Here is an 18,642-nt window from a genome sequence, read left to right as displayed (position 1 = left end):
TATCAATAATTTGGTTGGTAATATTTGAAGTAGTAGCTTTCAATATTTGTTGAATTTAAAACATTCACCCGTCTATCTATCCATCTGTTTATTTATTTATGATATAGAAGGACGTGGTCTGATTTGTGTTTGCTTAAGAGTCTTTGTGGTACAGTGAATTTTTTTTTTAGAATTTTACTAGAACTTACACATAATTTTGTAGCCTGTAGTAACTATAAATAGAGAAATAAATGACCAGCCTCTAGGAGGTTAAAACTGAGTCCTGGGCAGTTGTATCCAGCGGGATGATTTACAGTGTCAAACAAGTGGTCTTGTAGAATCAAAACATTTGCAAGGGAGAGAGAAAGGCAGAGAGAAAATATTTCCAGATTAAGCTGTCTCTGGCACGTGCTCCCATTTCATAAAAATTCAACGTGGACAAGTAACGTCATTTTATAACTAAGTCAATTTTAGAACTGAGATAGAACTGAGAAACAAAACAAACCAAACTAAACAAGCAAAAAATCCATAGACACAGAATATATAGACAGAATCCATTCCCTGGGAAATTTTCCTAAGAAATTACCACTTGAAGGAGGAACTACGCAGGGCACCTACTGAAGAACAATAAGCTCTTTCACAGAGCTGCAGAGATCTCTGTAGTGGGTATGTAATCGGGATGTATGAAACTATAGAAACAGCATTGTTGAGGAATCTATGTTAAATTCTCGACTTTAAGCAAGGGTTGAGATTACTTTGCAGGTATTTTTTCAAAGAGTTGATCATTCTAGTACAAATCATTGGAAGCAGACACACTTAACCTTATTTAGATTCAACTATATGCTATCTACAACAGAGTCACTGTAGAACTAAGATCACACATAGGTTGAAAGTGGCATGATGTACAGATATTCCGTGTGAACGGTGACCAAAACAGAACAGGAGCGGCTATATTAATGTGAGTCAATATAGACTTCAAGGCAAAAACTGTTATAAGAGACAAAGACATTATGTAATGATAAAAAGGGTCAATAACCAAGAAAATATATTTATATGCACCAAAATCAGCGCTCCTAAAAATATAAAGCCAACATTGATAGGGAGAAATAAGCAGATCCACAATAATAGGAGATTTCAATACCCTACTTTAAATAATGGTTAGGGCAATTAGACAATCAATAAAGAAATAGAAGACTTAATACTGTAGATCAACTGAATGTACATATATAAAATGTTTCATCCAGTAACTGCAGAATACACATTCTGCTCAAGTGCACATGTAGCATTCTGCAGGATAGGCCACATATTAAGCCACAAAATAAATCTTAATAAATTTAATAAGATTAAAATCATACATAGTATTTTTTCTGATTGTAATGGGAACTAAAAATCAATAGCTAAAGGAAAACTGGGAAATCCACAAATATGTGGAAATTAAATAACATGCTCTTATATAAACCATGGATCAAAGAAATAACAAGGGAAATTGGAAAATGTCTTGAGACAAATGAAAATAAAAACATAATGTGCCAAAACTTAGGGAAAACTGAAAACAATGCCAAAGGGAAATTTGTAGCTGTAACCACTCACATATAAAAGAAGATCTCAAATCAACAACCTTATTGTACACCTTAAGGAACTAGGAAAAGAAGAACAAACTAAACCCAAAGCTAGCAGAGGGAGAAAATAATAAAGATTAGAGCAGAAATCAATGAGAATAGAAAAATGGAGACAATCAATGAAACCAAAAGCAGGTTCTTGAAAAAGATCAATAAAATGGACAAACTGAAGCTAAATCAACATTATACATACACCATTGTTTGAGATATAAGATTTGGAAGTATCACCCTTCTTCACAATCATCTGCAGTTGGTTCTATGAGTCTAATAGAATTGCTTATCATCTTTTCTCTTATAATCATCAACCTCTATAAATTTAAATGTTTACTTAGTGGCCATTAGTTTGCTGGAAGATGATTAGTCCAAGGAAATCAAAGTGAGGCACTGAAGAAAGTGAGATGGGAAATGGGTTAAAACAATTCCTCTGAAGGCAACTGGGACTCAATCCTGCTGGGACTTTCTAAGGAAATATATAGAGCATACTTCAGAATTTTACCACCAGTCTGTGAGAAGTTTGGAGTATTTATCCACCATTCTGGTGCTCCCCAGAGGGTTGCCCTGAGGAGCATTAACTCTCCACACATTTTTTTTGCCTTATCTTTTTATAATTAAGTGACCTACTGCTGCTCAGATGAAAGGAACAAAGATATGCAAATGTGTGCTGGATTGTTTGATAAAGGATATTGGCAGTGATGCCTTGGAATTGTCCACTGTAAGACTGCTGCCAGTGGGTGACAACCAGGATGTGGCATTGAGTGCAAAAAGTATCTGCTAAATTCCATCTTCTGTATCATTCAGATCTGCCCCTGCTATACATAATTCTACTCTATCACTGACTATTCAAAGTGGTGGATTGGGGGGAGGGTATAGCTCAGTGGTAGAGAGCTTGCTTAGCATGCATGAGGTCTTGAGTTCAACCCCCAGTACCTCTGTTAAGAATAAATACATAAACCTAATTACCTCCCTGCCCAAATAAAAATAAAATTAAAAAAAAAAAAAAAAAAGGTTGTAGCGCTACACTATTAACACACTCTAAAGCAGGAACTTATTTAATAAATCTGAACCCGTCGGCCAACTCCTCCAGGAGGGCGTTCTGAAAAACAAAAACAAAAAACCCCCCCAAACAAACAAACAAACAAAAAACCAAAAACAAACAAAAAAACCCCAAAGTGGTGGATGGTTATATTGTCAGAAAATTTACAGAAACATTTAATTGTTTTTAAAAAGAGAGCTCATAAATATACTTCAAGTAAAATCCATTTTTTATTGAAAATTCAAATTGATAGTAGTAAAATGTATAGATTTCCTCAAAAATATTCCTAAAGTCGAGTAAAAATCTCACCATTCTATTAACAGTATTATAGAAAGTGATATATTTATTTAATAAAAGCCCAGAAGGTGGTGACATAGCTCTGGCAACTCTTTAATTAAAGCTTTAAGATGACTTACAAAATTGGCAGATTAAAAAGAGATAATTAATTTATTTGTTAAATGTGTTTGTTGTGTGGGTAGAATAAATTATGATAACTTTAGTCAAAATATTTGCCTCACATCAAAAAAACATGGGTAAGCTAAACCTAATAGAAAATTCCAAACGTCTCACTTTCAAGGAACATAAATTTCATGGCACATAAAAACAGATTTTAAGACATTTTACAGTATGAATGAAATTATGTTATTATTCAACATTAACTTGAAATTTGTGGATTTCTTATTATACCTCACCTACGTCACAAACTGATTTGAAACTACTACTGAGAAAGATTCAAAAATATTCCTTTTTTCATTGATGTTTCAGTTTCCAGTGTTTGACACCAACTGAAATAGTGACATCTTAGCATCAGGCATTATGTAAAGAGTTTTTGTAAGGCAACTCCCTTTTTTCACTATGTATTGTAACTTTAAATATTTGCAAATAAAATTCAGAAAAAATGCTTAAGCAGAAATTTTTAAAAATGTAATAAAAGGAGTTGAGAGTAAAGTTTTTCTTTCTTTACTCCGTAAATTTGTATTTGTGCAGGAGGAAAGTAGATGAGGCCAATATTTTCTGCATTACAACCTCAAATGAACAACAAATGAGAAAACAGTAACAGTAATCAAAACAGCAAAAATAAAAACAAACCACTTGGGAAATAAAAACAACTCTTCTAGTTATTCTCCAGTCGTGAAAAATAGAAAATTATTATTATACTCAGATAATATAAATGTCAAAATAAATTGAATAAAACCAAAGGTATATTAAAGAGAAGTATTTATAGCATCAAATATTTAGGGAAAAATCTAAAGAAAATAAATGAATAATTAGACACATTTTGCTTTAAAAAACCTAAAAGATAATAAGTTTAAAATATGAAATAATGTTATAAAGAGCAAAAATTCCATTTTATCAAATGCAAAACTTACATACTTAGTATTTGACTAAACAAATACAAATGTAAAGTGATATCAAAACAGAAAATATAGAATATGACTAACGACCAAGATGAAAGCACAAAAGACTTATTAAACATGACAATTAAAACATCTATTTTAAGTAATAACTTTAAAATCTTTGGAATAATTATTTTATTGCTCAATGCTAATTGAACTAAGAGGTAAAATAATTTAATAATGTGTTCAAAATTTGACAAGTTTTTCAAAAAGCTAACCCCTGAATAGATTTTGATCTTAGGCATATTTATAAGCATGTTTGTCAAGGAACAGATTACAAGCCAAATAAATATCCTTCTTAATTTTGAAATACTAGACAATTAAAATAAATAGCTGAAGTAAATTAAGGATGCCCTCTAATACTAATTTTATTCCACATTTTTCACTGTATATGAAAAGAATGAAATATAAGATATAAAATAGGATTTCACTGGGAGGACCAAGAAAGTTATTTTTTTAAATGTTTGTAATTAATAATATTCAGCACAGCACCTAGTTAGAAAGAAAATGGACAGAAGAATATTTTAATGCATTGCTAATGAGATGGAAAATTTAACACTATTCTGTAAACTACTTTTAAAATATGTTATCAACAAGCTTAATTAGTACATTTTTTTTTGAACTCGCAGTTAGTCTTCTTAGAACTTATATTAATGAAATAATGAGACAAATGTGCTAAAATTTATGCACACATATGCATATTACAGCTTGGTGTATAATAGCAAAGTATGTCAAATAAATGTCTGACAATGATACATTAATAATATGGAACTTTATATAATGTTATACATAGTTATTTCAGTTCAGGTTCAACAGATAGCTGAGTCATGGAAATATATATATTTTGCATACTATGTGGTATACGCAGCACCAAAGAATTTGCAATATACTAATTACACTGTTTGGAAGTGTGTACACCAAAATCTTAACTGTGGTTATCTCTTGCGGGGTTATTTACTTTTTTTCTTCCATTTTTTTTTTTTTTTAGTGTATTTAAATAGCTAAAAGGAAAAAAAGAAAGAAATTACTTTTTATAATGGGGAAGAGGAAAACAAAAACTGATGTGGCTTTACCCCTCACAACTGATGCCGTACAGAAGGTGGTGGAATATTAGGATGATGATGCAAAGGCCAGTACTTCCTGAACATATATACCATCCACTGAATAAAAGCCGCATCAGCCAGCATTTTGCATGGCACAATAAAAGCAAACTGCTTATTTGAAAATACAGTCACATTTATATGTGACCTTTGAAAATTGCTAGATAAAAATATTAAATGTTCTCTGCAGTTAGTTCTAAGCAACTGTATACGCATATATATGAAGAAGATTTTATTATGATATAGAACAATCATGAGACACAGACAAGGTCTGTAAAAAGTCCTTAATAAGAATAGGAGAGAGACTTTTCCCATACTTTTACTTGTATAGTAGATGAGCAGGATTTGGAAATCAGTATTGCACTAATATGACAACAGCACTATAGCTTTTTTGTCTTTGTAGTTGTTCTTAACTATTTAGTTCTAGAGAATTTTTGTTATGTGTTAGGATTTCTACTCTCATTATTTTTGTTTCTCTTAACAACTATCAAAAATATTTCTTTGACTGCAGCCAATATTATTTTATCAAGTCCTAGATGGGGGCTGCTACATCTAGTTGGCTATTTGACATTTATTTGATAATAATTTTTTTCATTGAGGTATATCTGATTTACAGTGTTGTTTTAGTTCCTGGAGTACAGCATAGTGATTCGGTTATGCACACACATACATATTTATTCCTTTTCATAGTCTTTTTCGTTATAGGTTATTACAAGATACTGAATATAGTTCCCTATGCTATACAGTAGGACGTGTTGTTTATCTCTTTTATATATAGTAGTTAGTATCTGCAGATCCTGAACTTCCAAAAACCTGGAACACTTCACAAATTGGCCTGTCATCCCTGTGCAGGGGCCATGCACATCTTCTCTGTCTCATTCCAATTTTAGTGTATGTGCTGCAAAGTGAGCACTCATTTGATAATAACTTTTAATAAATAATTTTGAGCACTCAGTATGTGCCATTTATGTCCCAGTAGCACTCCACATGCTCCCAAAATAAACTAATGATCTTCCCGTACAAACTCAGTCCTCTTCCTGTTGGGACCTACACAACCTGTTGTGAAACTGAGAAACATTTTCAGGTACCTACTACCATTACCTCAAAACCATACGTAATTCATCACTAAGTCTTCTCCCTTTGCCACTGAAGTTGTTCTTGGACTCATGTACCTTTCTCCAATGCCAGAGTCACTGTTATTGTACCAGACCAAGACTCCGTTATTTCTCTTCTGGACTACTGCAGTATCTTCATACTTATTTTCCCTTCTTCCATTGTTGCATTTCTGTGAGATATTTCTTACATCTTCTTTATATTCAAAAGAAAGTTATGATCATGGTACTCCATCTTGCCTCCACTTAGAATTCTAGAATGTTTTTATTTACTTATCAGATAAATATGAGAATTTTAACAAGGCCCTTTATAGCCTTACATTCTCCAGATCATTTCACTTCACTCATTCCCTCCTCCTCTGTGCTCCAGGCCTGTTCCCTTGTTTCTTGAAACATGGCCCTTTCTGTCATCCCGGGGATCAGCTCCCATTGTACCTTGTACCTTTACTTTCTAACACTTACCAAAATTTACGTTGATACATTTTTAATATCATATCTCAAATGTCTATATTTTGCATTGGACAATACACTACTTTAGGGTAACAAAAAAAAAGTGTATTTTAACCCAGTGATATTCTCGGCATATACCCATTGGTGGTACCTATTAAATATGCTGTATTTGTTGTTACTTAATGAACACACACACATATAGCACTTATAACAGTAGTTCTTTTTATTTTAATTGGGCTATAATTCATACCTTGTAAATTTCACCTTAAAGTGTAGAATTCAATCAACGATTTTTACTATATTTACAAAGTTATGCCACTATGATCACTGTCTTATTTCAGGACATCAATACCATTCCTAAAAGAAAGACTGGCTAGCAATCATTTCTAATTTTACCTTCCCTTTAGCCCCTGCAAAATAATAATTTTCTTTCTATCTCTGTGGTTTTCTCTATTTTTGACACATCCATAGAACATGGTAATACAGTATATGGCTTTTCTGTTTGGCTACTTTCACATAGCATAATGTTTTCAATGTCCTACCATGTTTTATCATGTATCAATACTTCATTCCTGTTTATGGTTAAATAATATTTCATTGTAGAGATATATCACATTTTGTTTATTCTTTTGTCAACTGGTGAACAGTTTTTTTTTTTACTAGTTTTTGGCAGTTATGAGTAATCCTGTACAAACAAATGTATACTTTTGTATTTACTTTTTAAATTTATTTTGGGTACCTATCTAAAAGTAGAATTTCTGGGTCATATAATAACTCAATTTTTAATGTTTTGAAGAATTGCCAATCTGGTTTTCAAAGCAGCTGTACCATTTTATTCCTATCAGCGATGTATGAGGGCTCCAATTCTCCACATCCTTGAAACAGCCTTGTCTTTTTTACTATAGTTACCCTACCGGGTGTGAAGTCCTATCTCATTGTGATTTTGATCTGCAATTTCCTAAGGGCTAATATTGAGATCTTACCAGATACTTTTTAGTAACTTGTGTATCTTTGGAAAAAATGTCTATTCAAAGCCTTTTCTCATTTTTCACTTGAGCTACTTGTCTTTATATTTTGAGTTCTAAGCATTTGTCATATATTCTCAATAGTAACCTTTTATCAGACATATGATTTACAAATATTTTCTTCCATTCTATGAGTCATTTTCTCATTTTTCCTTAATAGTAGCATCTGAAGTACAAAAGGTTTTAATTTTGATCGAATAAAATTTATCTTTTTTTTTCCTTTTTATTGTGTGTATTTTCAGTGATATATTTAAGAAACCATTGTTTAATCTAAAGTCCCACAGATTTAATTCTATGCTATCTTCTAAGAGTTTTGTAGTTTTAGCTCTTACATTTAAGTAAGTTCTTTGATCTATTTTGAGTTAATATTTTTGAGTGAGGTAAGTTTTCCACTTCATTATTTTGCATGTAGCTATCAAGTTACCACAGCACCATTTGTTGAAAAGACTATTTTCCCCTCATTGTCTTGGCACCTATGTTGAAAATCTGTTGACCATAAGTAAGAGTGTATTTATAGACTCTCAATTCTATTCCATTGATACATATGTCAATATTTTTATTTATTCTTATGCCAATACCACAACACCGTGGTTACTATAGATTTGTAATAATTTTTGAAATCAGAAAGTGTGAATCTTTGAACTTTCTTTTTCTTTTTTTTTTTTTTTCCCTAGCCTGGGTCCTTTACATTTCTATATGAATGTTAGAATTAGTTTGCCAATTCCTGCAAGATAGCAGTTGAAATTTTGATGTGATTGCGTTGAATCTATAGATTAGTTTGAGGAGTATTGACATCTTAATTATAGTAAGTCTCAAAATCCGTAAACACAGGATGTCTTTCCATTCCTTAAATCTTCATTTCTTTCAATGATATTTTGTAGTTTCCAGTGTATAATATTTGTACTTCTTTTGTGAAATTTTCCTAATTATTTTATTCTGTTTAATGCAGCTGTAAGTGGAATTGTTTTGTTTTAATTTGGTTTGTGCTTTTTCATTACTAGTTTATCAGAAATAAAATTGATTTTTGTGCATATATATTGTACCCTATAGTTTTGCTGAATGAGCTTATCAGCTATCATAGCTTTTTGGTGGATTTCTGAGTATTTTAAATTCTCAAGATCATGTCAGACGCAAATAGAGACAACTGTACTTCTTCCTTTCCAATCTATTCCTTTTATTTACTTTTCTTGCCTGACTGCCTCTGTTAGAATCCCCAGCACATTGTTGAATACAAGTGGCAAGAGTATACATCCTTTCTTCGTTCCTTACCTTAAGGGGAAAGTTTCAGTCTTCACCATTAAGTATGATGTTAACTCTGGGTTTTTCATATTTGGCCTTAGGTTGAAGAAGTTCCTTTCTATTCCTACTTTGTTGAGTAGTTTTTACATATATCTGCATTGACTCTTCCTTCCTCTATGCTCTTATTTCCATAAATTACATCTTTGTATATTATATGCCTGTCAATCCATATTTATAATGGTTGTTTTATGTAGCTGTCTTTTAAATCATGTATTTAAAAATAGCTTAAAACAATAATACGTTTATACTGTCTTTTGTATTTACCCATTGTAGTTACATTTATTGGTGCTCTTTATTTCTTCAAGTGAATTAGAGTTACTGTCTATTAGTCTTTTATTTTATCCTGAAGGATTCTCTTCAGTAGTTCTTTTTAGGGTAGGTCTGCTAGGGACAAACACTCAGTTTCTATTTACCTAAAGATGTCTTAATTTCTCCTTCATTTTGATGGGTAAATTTGCTGAGCTTGGTAGTCTTGGTTGACAGTCGTTTTCCTTCAGCACTTTGACTATGCCATCCCACTGGCTTCTGGCTTTCTTTTTTTCTGATTAGAAATCAACTGTTAACTCATTTATGATCCCTTGTACGTGATGAGTTGCTTCTCTCTTGCTGCTTTCAAGATTCAACATTTGACTTTTGCTTTTGACAGTTTGATTATGATGTGGATCTCTGAGTTTATCCTAGTTTACTGAGCTTGGATCTGTAGATTAATTTTTTTAATCAAATTGAGGAATTTTTTTTCCAGTATTTCTTCAAAAAAATTTTTTTTTCCAATATTTCTTCCAGTATTCCTTTTCCAGTATTACTTCTGCTCCTTTCTCTTTTCTTTCTTTCTGGGACTCCCATTATGTGTACCTTGATATACTTCATGGTTGCTTTTCAGATCTCTGAGGCTCTGTTCATTTTTTCATTTTTTAAATTTCTGTTACAATGAATGAGTAATTGTAAATTGACCTATCTTCAAGTTTGATTCTTCTGCCAGCTCAAATATGCTGTTGTGCCCCTCTGATGAATTTTTTATTTCAATTATTGTACTTGTCAGTTTCAGAATTTTTACTTGATTATAATTGTTTTTTAAACCTAGCCTTTATCTGTATTCTCTTTGCAGTGAGACATTGTTTCATACTCTTCTTTGGTTCTTTACACATAGTTTCCTTTTGTTCTTTAGACTTACTTAAATAGCTTATTTAAAATTTCTGTTCATTATTACCAATGGATGGTTTCTGTCAACTGCTTTGTATTAGTTTTTTTTTTTTTTTCTGGTGTATGGGCCCTACTTATTTCTTTGTATGCTTTGTAATTATTTTTATTGAAAACTGGAGATTTTAAATAATATTGCATGGCAACTCTGAAAGTCAAATTCTTCCCTTTACCTAGGGCTGGCTGTTGTTGCTCTCATTTTTTCAGTGATTTTGCTGAAATAACTCTGTAAAGTTTATTCATTTTAATGTGTGACCAATAAAGCCTTTTGATTAGCTAGTGGTCAGCTAATTATTAGACAAGATTTACTTAAATGCTTGAAACCAGTAAGTCTCCTTCCCTTGTCAAGGGGCTCCGTGTGTGTTGGGAATGCCTTTAATACTCAGGCAGACAGTTTACAACTCTGCCCTGATCTTTATTATCTGCTTCCACAGAGCCTCACTGTCAGCCAGCGGTAAGAGCACAGGACATTTTCAGGTTTTTCCTGACATGTACAGATCCATATAAATGAATGTGGTCTTTAAGACTTTCAGGAATATGTCAACTTTTCAAAATCCCCTAGAGATATCTCATTCCCCAATTTTTCTTTTTAAGTTTTGGTCAGCTTCTTGCTGGTCTCACCTACAATCACTGCGTTAGGCATGCGTGGTGTTAAACAATCAATGCTGATTGTTTTTGACAATTGCCCCTGAGGAGAAGGCTGATCTGAGTCCAGTGAAATAAAAGCAAGCCTGTGAGATGGATTTTTCAGAGAATTTCCACAGTGGTCAAAAAATGACAGTTATCTGAGAATTACGTTAGTGAGGAGTTCGGTATCTGTTCTGTCTTCTCCAGTGGCAGTTAGGCTGCCCGTTTTCACCACAATTGTGAGCTGTTGATTTTCATGAGTACTCTGGAGCTAGAAAATGTGGGATGAAAATAGAGCAAGTTGAAGTGACACAAAATTCGCTATCTTAAACAAGATTAAGCTACGTTGTTTGAATAAATTCTCCTGGGTCTGTTGCATGTTTAAGGTTCATTTTCAGAGTTCTGAAAACCTGATTTTGACAGTTTTTGCCAGTGTCCTCATTGTTTTTATGGAGGAAAGGATTTTTGGAAATTTTTATTTCACAATTCCATTTACATCACTCATGACAGTGGTTCTTAACCTTTGTTGAATCACCAACATTTGGGAAACTCTAATAGATATTATACTCTTAATATGCCAAAAGTTACATTTCCTCTTGTGAGTCAATCATTGGCTAATTCTTAATACTGATGACGAAGATGATAGTAATAATAATAACTTATTATGTGTTTATTATGTGTTAGTCATTTTTCAGCACTTTACATGTATTAAGTCATTTAATTTCCTATCAGTCATTTTCAGGTTGACATAACGAGGTGCAAAGAGCTTAAGCAACTTAATGAAAGTCCTTAAGCCAGTGTATCTTCAATAAATACTTACTGAATGAATAAAATTCCAGAAAACTTACCAAGGATGTACAAGGCATTTGAGATCTCTTGAAGCCTGTTAAGGGGCCAAAGATTCAGCAGCACTTAAATATAAAATGTTATTTTATCAAAGCTTTCTATCACTTTTTGCTGATATGAAACACAGAGTTAGATGACAGATGCATAATTTAATGGATTAAAATTAATATTAATGTGTGCCAGAAAACAAGTTTTTAGTAAGGACCTAATATGTGTCACATGCTGAGCTATGTTCTAATCATCAAGAAGTGAATAAAACAGACATGCTGATGAAAAAACATACTGCGAGTTTTGGAACTTTTGAGGTCAGTCCAAGTAATGTAATTTGTTTGGGCATTTTTCTAATTTCATAGAAGAACTTACTTTAGGTTTTGATACATTTTTTTAAATAATATTTGTTCAAGGAACTTATGTTAGCTATTCCAGAGGATGAACTGGGTAAATGGGAGCTTTTTGCATATTGTGCAATTTCATTTAAATTCCATTAGAAATGTATTAATAAATATATTTACAATTCTCTTTCATGGAAATAAATAAATAATTTTCAGTTGCTTCACAGAATAGTAACAGTTATTTGTAGATGATATGAGATATACTTTGTGAGCAGTCCTTTTTTTGGATAAATATTAAAGCCCACATTTATGATAGTTAACAACTATTTTTGGATTACCATTGTAATGACTTGGGATGGGTATTAACAAGATAACAACTGCCTGTATTGAAAGAATTAACATTTGGTTTCATTTTAAGGAGTGCAGTATTGAGCTCAGAAGTATTTTCGTTTCATACCATCTTCTCAACACAGATCTAATTATGGCATGACAGAATAAATTTGATTGCACACTGTTTATCACCATCTGTGGTAGCGGAGAGGGTTTATTAGGAAAATGTCACCGTTTTCCTAGACTGTTACTGATTTAATAATCAAGTTAAACTGCTACATCACAATAATCACACAACACATGAAAAGCTGTGCCACTATAATAACTTTGATGTCTCAATGAATTAGTCTGCCATCCATATCTCATATAGCACCATTATATTTCAGTAATATTCTGGTTACATATTAGTAGAGGGTATTTTACTGTAAGTAAATGTGATCATAAAAACTTATTATGTTAGTGATTAAGACACGCAAGGTTTTTTCCATGGTTAGTCTTCTAATAGAGATTAATTGACTGACACTGTTGACTTCCTATAGGGTTAATGATGACCAATGACTATCACATTAATAAATCACAATTTAAATACTAAGAATAGCTTTTAAGTTTTCCTAGATATGATGCAGTAATATGGACAGTGTCTGTGACTTAATCCTTTATAATTTGAGAACTGACAAACTCAACACTTGCTGATGTAACCCTCTGTGCTTCAAGTGTTATTGGATTGGCAGGTGTTTGCCACCGCTGCTCTCTCCATTTGCACATAATTAATTAGTAATAAGTGTGGAAATTGTATTATGACCTAGTTAAATATCTCTGTGGACATCTGTGAATGTAGAGAAAATGATAGTTCTAGATAGAATACATGAAACTAATTTCAAATGTCATTCACATGGTGCTTTGCAGTTTATAAATGTATCTGTGGGTGAGCGGTATCTCCCTGGAACCTTTTAAAATTGTTGTCCCTGAACATGCTTTCAATATTATGGAATACACTGACGTTTTGAACTTGTAGCTCAGTGTCTTTAGATGTGAACTATCACCTATGATGAGATTATTACTGATCTAAACAGCATTTAGAACTCCTTGGATGTTTAGAAAAACATATTTTTTTGTTTACTTCTCCTACTTTAATATATATTAAGCCTATTAGAAATCTCTAAACTGCATACCTTGAGTAAAATTCTAGACTTAGGATATATGACCTTCCAGCTAGGCCTAACTGACTAAATTTGTGAGCACTGGTGGTAGCCTTCATTATTTGTGAAATGATTTTTAGTAAATTTGTCTAATGGATTCTCATATATAGACACATAAGAAATTGAAGCATTTGTCACTGAAATATTTTAAAAGTTGTATTTTGTGTGAAAGTCATTAGAGACTATATTTATGTGGATATTTTAAAATATATTATTCATAAATTAATAAAGTATGATTTAATTTAAAGATGATTTCAATGAACTTCTTCCTATGGAGAGGTAGCTGATATCAAAATCCTGTGGAGAAGGAGGGATTAAATAATGCAAGTAAACAAAAATTATTTCCACTTCTGTATCAGCCAATGCCTGGATTTTCAGACACAGAAAGTTCCACGCATTGTATTAACTATATTTATTTTATTAAATACCTATCTCTTATGACAGGAGCATGCTGTTTCCTTTCTTTATACTCATTGAAAAATATTTCAAAACTCATATCCTGTGTCTGCTGTGTAATTCCAACCCTATAGTATCTGTTGTTCAGCAAGAAATCCTGGTTTCCTGGGGTTGCCTAATAAAAAGTGTACTGAGAGAGATCTATTTATTTGCTCTTTTTTTCTTTTTGGAAAAGATAATTTTACTAAATTCAATATAGAGACATTCTTAGAAAAATCAAGAAAAACTATCCTTGTTGAAACTGTTGCTTAGCTGTAAATACTGACCAAAAGGTGATCAACAAAATTATTTTTAAAAGTACACTCAATTTCAGAACTCATCCATTGTCCATTTAATTAAGAGATATTTACACTTGGATATTTACAAGTGCTAGTTGCTCTGCTTATTGCTAAGGGTACAGAAGGAAGAGGTTCCTGCTTTCTCAGGATTCCCAGTCTGTCAGCACATTGAATGTTAAACCAATTCTAACCTTCCTCCTTAAAGATTTAATTACAATTGTGGTATGTGTTAGGAACCTCTCATAGAAGGTGCTATAAAAACATAGAGAAGGGACACTTGACAGGTCTGTGGAAAGGCTCCAGAAAAAAGTTCTCTCTGAAGAAGAGGGACCATTTAAACTTGAGATTTGATAAATAATGGTCATTCAGGCAAAAAGAATAAGGAGATTGGGTTGTCCAGGAACAAAGGCTTGTCAGAACCCTCTTCCTCCACATATTAGGAAGAAGCATAGCAAATTAAAACTATGCCAGCTACTACTTTATGAATTGGTTCAACCTGTACAAGATTTTATTATAGTTGTACATGCACATTGTAATGACATATAATCTATTTATCTTTGAAATAACTGGATTCAAAGGGTATCTTCAAAGAAACATATTTCCTATGCAAACACATATTCAGTTGTGGATGATAAATATGTATTACTGTTCAAAACTTAGAACTCCGTTGCAAGTTTTAAGCTGTAAAACTCATTCAAAAAATTTTAAAAAAAGAAAAAGAAAACACTCAACACTTAACTCCCTGCTTCATGGGTTCATGGTGTGTCATTTAAGGTAGAGTAAAAATGAACAGTTGACAGCAAGCTGGAATATGCAGTATTTAGTTGCAGTTTTACCGTGACCAGCCCGAGCTTCAGTTTCCTTGTGTATAATAGAAAACAATATTATCTTATAGCGGTATTGTGAGAGTAAAGTTTGATAATCTGTTATGCGTTTTGAAAACTGAGATAAACTACATAAATGCAATGTTTTATCATTACTATTTTTTCTGGGGCATATTTGAATTTTTCTTATCTTTGATCAGATCTGTTCCGTTTATTGTAATGTTTTCAGCATGTTCTTTTCTTTTTCTCCCCAAAGGCCAAATTCAAATTCCATCACTTCTTTGAGGCTTGTTCCTACTAGAGAAGTTATTTATTTCTCCCACCTCTAATCTCCTTTAGCACTTACGAGTTATTTGGTGACTGGCACTTACTGACTTGTATAGTTATTTTAATGTGCATTTCAAAGGCATAGCATTTTGATGTTGAAAGGGAAATTAAAGTTCATTTGATCCACCAGATTCCAGAGGTTGGGCTCTCCTCTGACTGATTTCAACCCACTTGTCAAATCAATTTTGCTTGAACAGCTCCACTGACAGATAGCTTGGTATCTTTTGATTAAGTGTATTTTACTTCTTGACATCTCCAAGAGAAAGTTATTCTGTAAATTTAGAATAAATATGTCAACTTGCTTTCATACCTAGCAACTATTTTCTGATACTCTCCACCAACTCCTTCTTTTTTCCCTGGCAAAACCAGCTTTCTTCAAGTACCTTAGTTGTATTGATCACTCTTTTCTGAGGATATTTTAGGTTATATATATATTTGTCTTCACATGTAGCATTCAGGGTTAAATGTATTATTCAATCATAATAAGGCAACTGTCTTTTATGTTTAATATTATAATTTGGGCATTTCAATCTAAAACCCCATTATACTTTTGATAGTCATATTAAGTTGAGCTTACTTTATATTCAGTCCCCAAGTCTTATTCACATGTGATTCTGCTTAATCATATATACTCATCATAGATTCCTGCAATATACTTTTTAAAATATAATTTCCAGTAAGCTAAAAGACGTCCTGTTAGTTCTGGTAGTAAACACTAGATAGTAAACCAGCAAACTAAAAGAGGAAAATAATGTATATTTTATCTTCTTAAACATGCTTTAACCAGCATATAATGAGAAGCCTGTTTGATTTCTCATCTAATTCCATTACGTAATAAAATTCATAGCAAATAGATGTTCGCTCAACTTCTAAGGAAGACACAGTGATGATGATTTGCTTCTGTGAACTTTTTGTTCATATATATGCATTTGTATACATGTGTGAATATTTACATTTTCATTGTCAAAATGAACAGAATGGCAGACTAAATAATAATGTACTCAAGAACATCTTATTTACATAGATGTGAAGACACATACAGTATACTTTCATAGTATGAGAAATAATAAGGTATGCCCCATTACTCTGTAAGAGTTGGATAAACCTGATATGCCTTGATTTTTCCTTCTGTAAACGTCAAGGGGCACATTCCTACTTGAGTTACTAATAGGAACTGAAAGACTCTAGTATTTTGTGAAACCCTTAAATTTTCACATTTCCAGCATAATAGTGTATCATAACCTGAGTGCAGTATAGTTAATTGAATATATTATATTTGCTACACTTCCTGCTTTCTAATCTTATGTTTTCTTTTTTCATCATAAATAGCACTGAAATCTGTGCTGTCATGTGTTCCTGTCAGCCCTAGTTTTTTAACCTTTCTTTCTTCCAAGTCAGCAAAAAACTGAGTTAAAAAATGTAACACCTCTCTGTATTATATAAAGTTGAACCATCTAATACATTTCTGCTCTATGAAACAACCACTGACTCCTATCTTGGTAATAGGCTAATTTATATAACATAAGTAAGTGTACAGTGATGTTTTCTGTGCTGGTGTATTTCCTAAGTTGTATGTCATGTGCAGAACATGAAGAGTTAGTCATATTTTGATAGATAAACAATGCATTCTTCTGCCCTTTAAGAAAAGAAAATCTAAAAATTATACCAACTATTTTAGTCGGCATTTGGTTACAGAGAATAAAACCTCCTCTACTGTAAAGTGAAGGGGATTTATTACAGGATATTGCTAACAAAGCCACACAGCAGAACTTGACCACCAAGGAAACTGCTGCCTGAGCAATGATGAGCAAAATGCACGATCAGAATACTAAGTACAGAATTTGGAAACTGCAGCTATGTCTGTTATTCCAGAATTACAACCTCTGTCACAATTTCCAGCAGCAAAATGGAAGCCTTGTCTCCTACCTTTTATCACGTGATGCTTCAAATTGAAATCTTACCCCCAGGACTCTACTTGTAAGGAACACTGAGCAATGTATTCTTTTTTAAGCTTTCTAGTTTCTCTAATACAAGTAAACATACTAGAAGGGAAGTGGGGTGGATGTTAAGCAGGCAGATTTATCATTGTACTTCAATTACATCAAACATTTATCTTCAAATTCCCATGCTGACTGATTTTGAAAATAATTTATTGAGGAAAATCTATAATAATTTAGGTCTAGATGATTAAAGTTTGGTGTTCACAACTCCCAAATTGATTTATTTCCAAACTACTATTCTTTTTTTTCTCCCCTTTAGTGGGAGAGAAAGTACATACTCTGGGGAGAGACCATAAGAGAGAGACAGAACGAATAGCAAAGGCACACAATTTATAGCTGAATTAAAGAAAAAAATATTAAATAGAACAAGTAAGTTAATAGCACTGGAGAAAAGTGAGCAAGTGGGAAATTTAAAGGAAGTAAAATCAGAAGAGTAATGAAGAACTAGATTAGGTAACCCCGTATTATTGGGAAACACTTGCCTTTTACTTGAAGATAGAAAGCCCTTAGGGTATTGAGCAAAGAAGGGACGTGATCTGCCTTATGTTTAACTAGATCACTTGACTTCCTTTTTGAGAACAGACAGCAAGAAATGAATCAAGAGCAGAATAAGGCAACTAGACTGTTGTAGTAATCCTGGAGAGAGATGATGGATGAATCAAATTGGTATCAATGGAGGTGGTAAAAAGTGATTGGATTCTTGATATATTGTTACGTTATAGGCAACAGGATTTGCTGATGAACTAGATGTGGAGTGTGAGAAAAAAAGGGATTTCAAAATTTTTGAGTAACCGGAAGAACAGTGTTGCTATTTAAATCGACAAGTGTCTCAGTCTATTTTGGCTGCTATGACAAAGTACCACAGAATATAAACAACTGAAATTTACTTCTCATAATACTGGAGGCTGAAAGTCTGATATCAGAGTGCCAGCATGTTTCTGGTGGGAATTCTCTTCTGGATTTTAGATTACCCACTTCTTGTTGTATCCCCAGGGGGCAAAGCCAATCTAGTTAGCTCTCTGGCCTCTTTCTATGAAAGCACCAATCCTACTTGTGAGGCCTCCCCCTTCATGATCCAGTTACCTCCCGAAGACCCCATTTTCCGATGGGGTTTCACCATGAATTTAGGGGACACAAACATTCCTCCCAACATCAAGGTTACAAAATAGCCATTTTTGATGATAGGGATGTCAAGAGTTCCTTAAACATCTA

General features: G+C 32.7%; 1 non-coding gene across 1 annotated transcript; it reads right to left on the bottom strand.

Moving 5' to 3' along the window:
- Positions 1-5,935: 5,935 nt before the first annotated feature.
- LOC116668368 lies at positions 5,936-6,041 on the bottom strand. Its single transcript, XR_004325538.1, has one exon. It is a non-coding gene; the product is annotated as a U6 spliceosomal RNA (small nuclear RNA).
- Between the last annotated feature and the right edge of the window lie 12,601 nt (positions 6,042-18,642).

This window comes from Camelus ferus, chromosome 13 (genome assembly GCF_009834535.1).
Source record: "Camelus ferus isolate YT-003-E chromosome 13, BCGSAC_Cfer_1.0, whole genome shotgun sequence".
Classification (NCBI taxonomy): domain Eukaryota; kingdom Metazoa; phylum Chordata; class Mammalia; order Artiodactyla; family Camelidae; genus Camelus; species Camelus ferus.
The sequence above is the reverse complement of the archived record's forward strand: the minus strand, read 5'-3'. Positions and strand labels throughout refer to the sequence as shown.